We start from the raw sequence: 8,763 nt of genomic DNA, 5'->3' as shown, positions 1-8,763 counted from the left end.
TGGGGGCCTCAACGGTCCCCTTTTTGCTGGTTTGGCGGGGAGAGGGGTCGCTGCAAGAGCAGAACCAACATTCAGGCGCCGGCAAGATATTTTTACCCAGGTTCGGGCCGCGTGGTGCGTAAAACCCTACTCCTGCATGCGTTTAGTTATTCGTTTTGGGTTACTGTAGATCTGTCCCTTTTTACAGCCTTTCGATTTGCCAAAAAAAATCTACTACTGAGCATCGGGCCTCCTTTTATAGGCAAAGGGGTCACCACAGTGGCTCGGTAGGCGAACGGTGGGTTCACGGCTGAAACAGCGCCGACCGACAGTTACAGTGTTACTTCCTTGTCAGAGGTACAATAAATGCTTCAACAGACTTCCCTGACCTCGTCGGGGGGGGGGGGGGGGGGGTGGACACGTACCCACACGTGGCAACTCCGGGGAGTTGCGCTAGCGTGCGGGCGGACGCGTGCCACATGCATCGTCGATGGTGTGCTCGTCGGTGGAGGCATTCGCAGGTCGCGAGGGCGCCCTGGGCCCGCGCCTCTCCTCGAGCCTTTCTCTTTCTTCCCGGCAGGGTTACCTTGCCGGGGCTCTTCCTGTTCCTCTTGGCAGGGAGGTCATGGCCTATCGAGGCCTCGTCAGCCTTCCCGGCAAGGGTGTCTTGTCGGGGCTCAGTCATTCTTCCTTGGCGGGAGGGTCTCACCGTGGCATTGTCTATCTCCCCGGCAGGGAACTCCTGTCGGGATCTCTTCATCCATCCCAACAAGCGAGTGCTTGCCGGAACTTGCAATCTGCGCTTGGTGGTTTATGAGTCTTGCTTTCGCCCCAGCGACGCGCCTTGCACTGCGGAGGGGCTGCCGGTGTCCGCGGACAAGTCTGGGGCACTAGAGACCCCAGTCTTTAGTGAACCGACAGGAGCCCTCGGGCCTGGACCACACGCGCATGCGAGGCGTTGTTGGGCCAGAACCAAAGCGGTGTGCGGACTCGCGGGCACCAGGCTTATCGGAATCGAGCCGTTAGAGGCTTTCTTTCCCCACGTCGTGCATTGAACGCGTGAAGTGGGAGGGTGTGCGGCATGCGTGTGGTGCCCTCTTTACCCCGTGAGAATGCCTCTGCCACGTGTAGGACATGCGCAGCGGCGGTCAGGCAATTGGTGATCATGGCCTTAAAAGTCGTGGGCGTGGATGGGCCCGCCCCTGCATGCATTGGTGCAGCGGGGCGGTTCCCTGTTCCGCTCATGACTTGAGGGCGATTGCGCAAGAGGGGCGGTGGCTTCTGGAGCGAGGAGGGTGGGCCTCCGAGCTTTTCCCTATAAATTAGGGTGTTTGCGCAGAGGTTTTGCCCATCCATCTCACTCTCGAAGCCCTCCGCGCCTATCACCTTGCCTTCTCGTGTTTCCTTCAGCTTTGCCAGTGGCGCCCGCCCCTAACCATGGTTAGGGGACGGGGCCGGCCTCCGTTGGCCACCAGGGAGGCAAGGGGATCCCGTTCGGATCATGCCACAACTTCAGGGGCCGCAGCCAGCGGCAGCCCCGTCGACCATGGCGGGAGAGGCTCGAGGGGCCGAGGACGCCGGGGTCATGTCTAAGGGAGGCGGAGTGCTACTCCAGCGTCCCCGCCTTCTCGTAGGCTAAGGTCTGCGTGCCGGAAGAACCGACGCTGCCTCGTCTTCTCGACAGCTTCTGGAGTTCGGCTCTTCCTTCGCTGCTGGCCTCTTTCTCCTCTGCGCAGTGCTCGTCCGGGAGGAACCAGCCTAGGTTGTGTAGCGGGCAGTGCCGCTTTTTTTGTCTTCTTGAACTTCACTCCCTTCGCCTATGTCGTCCCTCGTTAACAGAAAGAGTCTTTAGGTTAGGACAACAATGCTTTGAAAGTGGTATCAAATGTATCCAGACAAATAAACGAATAGTTGCATCCATTATTCGACTCTCATTTTGTATGATTATTTCCTTGCACTTTCCGGAAGCTTGCTGGTTGACTTATCCTGCCGTGAGCCCTTAGAGGAGCGGATCCTGAGAAAACACAACAGAGGAGGTCGTCACCGGCAAGACTCCTTACCACACTGAGTGCAACCATTTAAATCGTCGAGGGTGGCTCGAGGCGAAATAAGGTGCTACGTAGTCGTCCGAAATGATGAGCGAGTTCGAAACGAGATAAGGGCACTCTATGGCCGCTCAAGTCGTTGAACAGGCTCAAAACGGAGTCAGAGTGCACTGATCCTAGCAAGGTCCATCTGCGCGGGGTTCTCATACAACGGTTGATACTTCAAAAGGATACAACTAGTCTACCAAGAGTCTGGTAAGGAGTTTGATTCCGTACTTATCTCACGCGTTGCGGCATTCCTAGGCGCAGCGTCTGAAGGTGTTGCCGGGGGGGAGTATCCATACCGTCGGCAAGCTGACGTTGCCTCCCGCGGCCTTCTTGCCGACGATGTTTTCGCCGGTGTCCTTTGGCCACTCTGGAGGAAAGAGGCACGCTGGGGCGTAACGCTTTCTTATCTCTTTTGCAAGAGTGTTGCTGGCGGAGCCCCCGAGCGCATCTTTCTGGCGTCACAACGCTCCAAGGAGAAATGCGAGCCAAAGGCCGCGTGAAGGGGCGGTTCGGGGAACCCAGGTGACAACTCATGTTAATGACTATTCCTTCGACACAAATGGAACTTGGGTGCTACCTCAAGCGGAAACTTTGTGCATCCTTAGGTACAAGGATCAAGGTATCCAAGACACTATGAAAATGGACTCGAAGACGAACAAGAGAGAATACCAAAGGAAGGGAAAGTCTTCTGGAGCCCGAAACTTTCGGAGACCGGAACTTTCGGCCTGACGAAACTTCTGGCCCATGTGTTGGTCAGCAACAGCGGGCTTCAACAACTTTCTGTCTAACCCGAAACCCGCCCAGAACGGGCCCGAAACTTCCGGCCCTCGGAACATCCGGCCTGCCCGAAATGTTCGGCCCCTGATCATCCCCGACGCCACGAACTACGTCAACACTCGGGAAAGCCTAGAACCAGCCTAGAGCCTGCCCGGAACTGCTCGCCTGCCTGCTGCTACTGCAACAAAAGACCTTCCAACGACGTCAGAAACAAGCGTGTTGACGGGAGACTATTCTTGTCTTGAGACTCCTCAGCAACGGCACCAGGAATCCTTCTGCTACGGCTACGCCTTTAGGGACTTCCTTGGCAAATATGCAAAGGATTCCCCCGTGGCCTTGGAGCCTTGCGTTGGTGTTCCCTCGAAGCAGAGAAGGTGATGTAGCACAGCGGCGGTGAGTATTTCCCTCAGTTTGGAGAACCAAGGTATCGATCCAGTGAAGGATTGTCACAAGTACCTGCACAAACACAAAGAGCTTGCACCCAACGCTATGAAGGGGTTGTCAATCCCTTATAGATTGTTTGCCAAGTGAGAATTTAAAGCAAAAAGAAACAAAGAAAAGTAAAAGCGAAAGTGGAAACGATAATTGAGAATAGACCCGGGGGCCGTAGTGTTCAGTAGTGGATTCTCTCATGAAAGCAAGTAGACGGTGGGTGAACGAATTACTGTCAAGCAATTGATAGAACCGCGCAAAGTCGTGACGTTATCTAAGGCAATGATTATATCTATAGGCATCACGTCCAAAACAAGTAGACCGATACTTTCTGCATCTACTACTATTACTCCGCACATCGACCACTATCCAGCATGCATCTAGTGTATTAAGCTCATGAGAACAGAGTAACGCCTTAAGCAAGATGACATGATGTAGATGGACAATCTCATATCTATGATAAAAGCCCATCTTGTTACCCTTGATGGCAACAACATGATGCGTGCCTTGTTGTCCCTTATGTCACTCACAAAGGTCACCACACGGTATGAACCCAAAACCAAGCACTTCTCCCATTGCAAGGATCATAGATCTAGTTGGCCAACCAAAACCCAAGACTCGGAGAGACCTACAAGGATATCAAATCATGCATAAAAGAAATCAGCAAAGACTCGAATATAATTCATAGATAATCTGATCACAAATCCACAATTCATCGGATCTCGACAAACACACCGCCAAAGAGGATTACATTGGATAGATCTCCATGAAGCTCATGGAGAACTTTGTATTGAAGATCCATGAGAGAGAAGAAGTCATCTAGCTAATAACTACGGACCCGTAGGTCTGAAGTGAACTACTCACGAGTCATTGGAGGGGCGATGATGTTGATGTAGAAGCCCTCCAACTCCAAAGTCCCCTCCGGCAGGGCACCGGGAAGGGTCTCCACATGAGATCTCGCGGAAACGGAAGCTTGCGGCGACGGAAAAGTGTTTTCGTGGATTCCCCTATTTTTTCTGGATTTTAGGGAATATATAGGCGAAGGAGCTAGGTCCGGGGGGCGCCAGGGAGGCCACAAGCCTAGTAGTCGCCCCCCTGGTGGCGGCTACAGGGCTTGTGGGCCCCTTGTGGCTCTCCTGCCTTGGCCCTCAAGTCCCCTAATCTTCTTCCGTTCTGGAAAAATTTATTTCATAGATTTTATTCCGTTTGGACTCCGTTCCAAAATCAGATCTGAAAAGAGTCAAAAACACAGAAAAAACAGGAACTGGCACTTGGCACTGAATTAATAAGTTAGTCCCAAAAAAGATATAAGAGGTACATAAAACATCCAAAGTTGACAAGATGACAGCATGAAACCATAAAAATTATAGATACATTTGAGACGTATCAAGCATCCCCAATCTTAACTCATGCTCGTCCTCGAGTAGGGAAGTGATAAAGAATGATTTCTTGATGATTTCATGCTACCTAGCATAGATGTCCTTTGTAACTCCTCTTATGTGACGTGAATGTTTAGATCCATTAGATTCAAAACAATAGTTTGCTATTGACGTGGAAACAATAATACTTCAAGCAAACTAGCAAGGTAATCATGAACTTTCGAAATAACAAGGCCAAACGAAAGTTATCCCTACAAAATCATATAGTCTGGCTATGCTCTATAATCCTTGCACAACGAATTTAAATCATGCACAACCCCGATATTGGCCAATTAATTGTTTTCACACTTTTACTTTCTCAAATCTTTTTAACTTTCACGCAATACATGAGCGTGGGCCATGGTTTTAGCACTATAAGTGCAATGGAGTGTGGTGGAGGTTGCAAGGCAAACAAGGAGAAGATAGTCACATTGACTAGGCATATCAATGAGGTATGGAGATGCTCATCAATAGATATCAACGTGAATGAGTAGGGATTGCCATACAAATGATGCACTAGAGCTAAGAGTATGTGAAAACTCTTAAAGAAAACTAGTGGGTGTGCATCCAACTGGCTTGCTCACGAAGACCTAAGTGAATTTTGAGGAGGCCCATCATTGGAATATACAAGCCAAGTTATATAATGAAAAATTCCCACTAGCTATATGGTGGTGACAAAACGAGAGACTCTCAATAATGAAGATCATGGTGCTTAATAAACACAAGTGTGGAAGGATAGTAGCATTGTCCCTTCTGTCTTTTTCTCTCATTTTTTTGGTGGGCTCTTTGGCCTCTTTTTTTGGTGGACATCTTGGCCTCTTTTAGTATATGGGCTTCGCTGGCCTCTTTTATTTCCTCACATGGGACAATGCTCCAACAATGATGATCATCACAGTTACAACTCAAAACTTAGAACAATGATGACTCTATATGGAATGCCTTCGGTAGTGTACCGTGACAATGATCTAGCATGGCATAGACATTAATGGAAACATCATGCTAGCTATCTTACGATCATGCAATGGCAATGTAGACGTGGTGGCACATGTCATGGTGGAAGTTGCATGGCAATATATCTCGGAATGACTTTGAAAAAGCCATAGTAGGTAGGTATGGTGGCTGTTTTGAGGGAGGCTAATGGTGGGTTTTGTGCACCGGCGAAAGTTGCACGGTACTAAGAAGATAGTGATGGTGGAAGGTGAAAGTGCATCTAAACCATGGACTCAACATTAGTCATGAAGAACTAATATACTTGTTGCAAAAGTTTTAGTAGTAATCGAAACAAAGCATTCAACGCATACTCCTAGGGGAAGGGTTGGTAGGTATAAACCATCGCGCGATCCCGACCGCCACACAAAGGATGACAATCAATAGACTAATCATGCTCAGACTTCACATAGCGGTTCACCATACGTGCATGCTACGGGAATCACTAACTTCAACACAAGTATTTCTAGATCCACAACACCTTACTAGCATAACTTCAATATTACCACAACCACAACTCAAAACTAATTGAGATGAATCAAACTTCTCTAACTATTCAATGCACATAGAGATGGAAGTTTTCATATCCCTTTGGATAACTACCCCTTTTTGAGACTACTTTCATAGCATAGATCAACTACCAAGCCACGCGCTTCCGAGCTCTAAAAGATATAAGTGAAGCACAAAGAGCAAAATCAACTAGCTCAAAAGATATAAGTGAAGCACATGTGAGCTGAATTGTCTATCAAAGGATATAAGTGAAGCTCGACAAAATCACAGTGAGCGCATGTCTCTCTCTCTATAGGTGCGAAGCAAGGAAGATTGTCACACAACAAAAATAAAAGACTCCTACGATACAAAACGCTCCAAGCAAAAACACATAACATGTGGTGAATAAAAATATAGCCCCAAGTAATGTTACCGATGGATTGAAGACGAAAGAGGGGATGCCTTCCTGGGGCATCCCCAAGCTTAGGCTTTTACGGCATCCTTGAATCCTCTTGGGGTGCCTTGGGCATCCCCAAGCTTGAGTTCTTGCCACTCTTTATCTTTTTGTCCATAAGAACTTCACCCAAAACTTCAAAACTTCACAACACGAAACTTAAACAGAAACTCGTGAAAACATTAGTATAAGAAAGCAAACCACCACTTCCTTAGGTACTGTAGCAAACTTAAATTGTACTTATGTTGATTTTGGGTTACTGTATTTTCAATATTCCATGGCTAATACCCCCCGATACTATCCATAGTTTCATCAAAATAAGCAACCAACACAACAAAAACAGAATCTGTTAACAGCAGACCAGTCTGTAGCAATCTGTATACTTCGTATACTTCTGGTACTTCAAAAATTCTGAACACTTACGACATTCTGAAGCATTTTCGTAGCAATCAGCGTCAAAAAGAATAAACTCAAAAGCTCTTACAGAAAAAAAACAGAAAGTTCCTGTCTTTTCCAGCATGACCAAACGATCATCCCCAAGACTAAGCATAACGGTTTTGCTTGGCACCAGCGCAAAAAGAAACACAAAAAACACAATCATAAGAGAATTATGAAAGTGTGGAAAACACAAAACAGAAAGAAAAAGGATAGATTCGTTGGGTTGCCTCCCAACAAGAGCTATTGTTTAACGCCCTTAGCTAGGCAAAAGGTGATGGAATCACGTATAGTCATCTTTGGTGCTCAAACCATAAGTAGCCCTCATCATAGATTCACAAGGCAATCTTATTTTCTTTCTAGGAAAGTGCTCCATGCCCTTCTTTAGATGAAATTGAAATCTAATATTCCCTTCCTTCATATCGATGATAGCACCAATAGTCCTTAGGAAAGGTCTACCAAGAATAATGGGACATGAAGGATTGCAATCTATGTCAAGTACAATGAAATCCATGGGTACATAGTTCTTATTTGTAACAATAAGAACATCATCGATCCTTCCCATGGGTTTCTTGACAGTAGAATCCACAAGATGCAAATTAAGAGAACACTCTTCAATCTCATGAAAACCAAGAATATCACATAAATACTTTGGAATCGCGGAAACACTAGCACCCAAATCACACAAAGCATTGCATTCATAGTTTTTATCTTCATTTTGATAGTAGGTTCCCACTCATCATGAAGTTTTCTAGGTATAGAGACTTCTAATTCGAGCTTCTCTTCAAGAGATTTCATCATAGCATCTACGATATGAGCGGTAAAGGCTTTGCTTTGGCTATAAGCATGTGGAGAGTTTGCAATGGATTGCTTCAAGGAAATGCATTCAAACAAAGAGCAACTATCATAATTGAATTCCTTGAAATCCAAAGTGGGAGTTTCATTACTACCCAAAATTTTGATTTCTTCTACTCCACTCTCCACACCTTTATCATCAAGATAGGTGGACTCCGAATCATTGGGGCGTTTTTCAACCAAAGTGGATTCATATCCAGCCCCTTCATAAATAGGTTTGACATGCGAAAACAAAGATTCAAGAGGAGTCACACCAAGCACTTTAAGATCTTCGTGATTTACATCACTAGAACGCACCCTTTTAAACCATTCATGCCTAGTGCGAATTTGGGCGGTTCTTTCTTTGCTCTCATTCATGGAGACACGCGTAGATTTTAAAGTTTCATCCAAGTTGACCTTGGGAGGAGCATATCTAACTTTCAAAGCATCAATATCACAAGACATCATATCAACGCTCTTAGCCAAATCGTCTATTTTGAGTAGTTTTTCCTCTATGGACGCATTGAAAATCTTTTGAGAGTTGATGAACTCTTTGATATTACTCTCTAAATCAGAGGGTAATTTGTTGTGATTTCCATAAGTGTTGTTGAAGGAATTGCCATAATTGTTAGAGGAGTTACTAGGAAAAGGCCTAGGAACATAGTTTCCTCTAAAAGCATTGTTGTTGCCAAAATTGTTCCTACCAACAAAATTAACGTCCAAACTAGCGTTGCCACTCTCAATCAAGGAAGATAGTGGCATGTCACTAGGATCTAAAGGAGCATTTCTACTGGCAACCAAATTCATCAACTCGTCCATCTTAGCACTAAGCGAGTTAATTTCTTCTATAGCGTGTACCTTTTTG

Source organism: Hordeum vulgare, chromosome 2H (genome assembly GCF_904849725.1).
Source record: "Hordeum vulgare subsp. vulgare chromosome 2H, MorexV3_pseudomolecules_assembly, whole genome shotgun sequence".
In the NCBI taxonomy this organism is placed as follows: Eukaryota; Viridiplantae; Streptophyta; class Magnoliopsida; order Poales; family Poaceae; genus Hordeum; species Hordeum vulgare.
The sequence above is the reverse complement of the archived record's forward strand: the minus strand, read 5'-3'. Positions refer to the sequence as shown.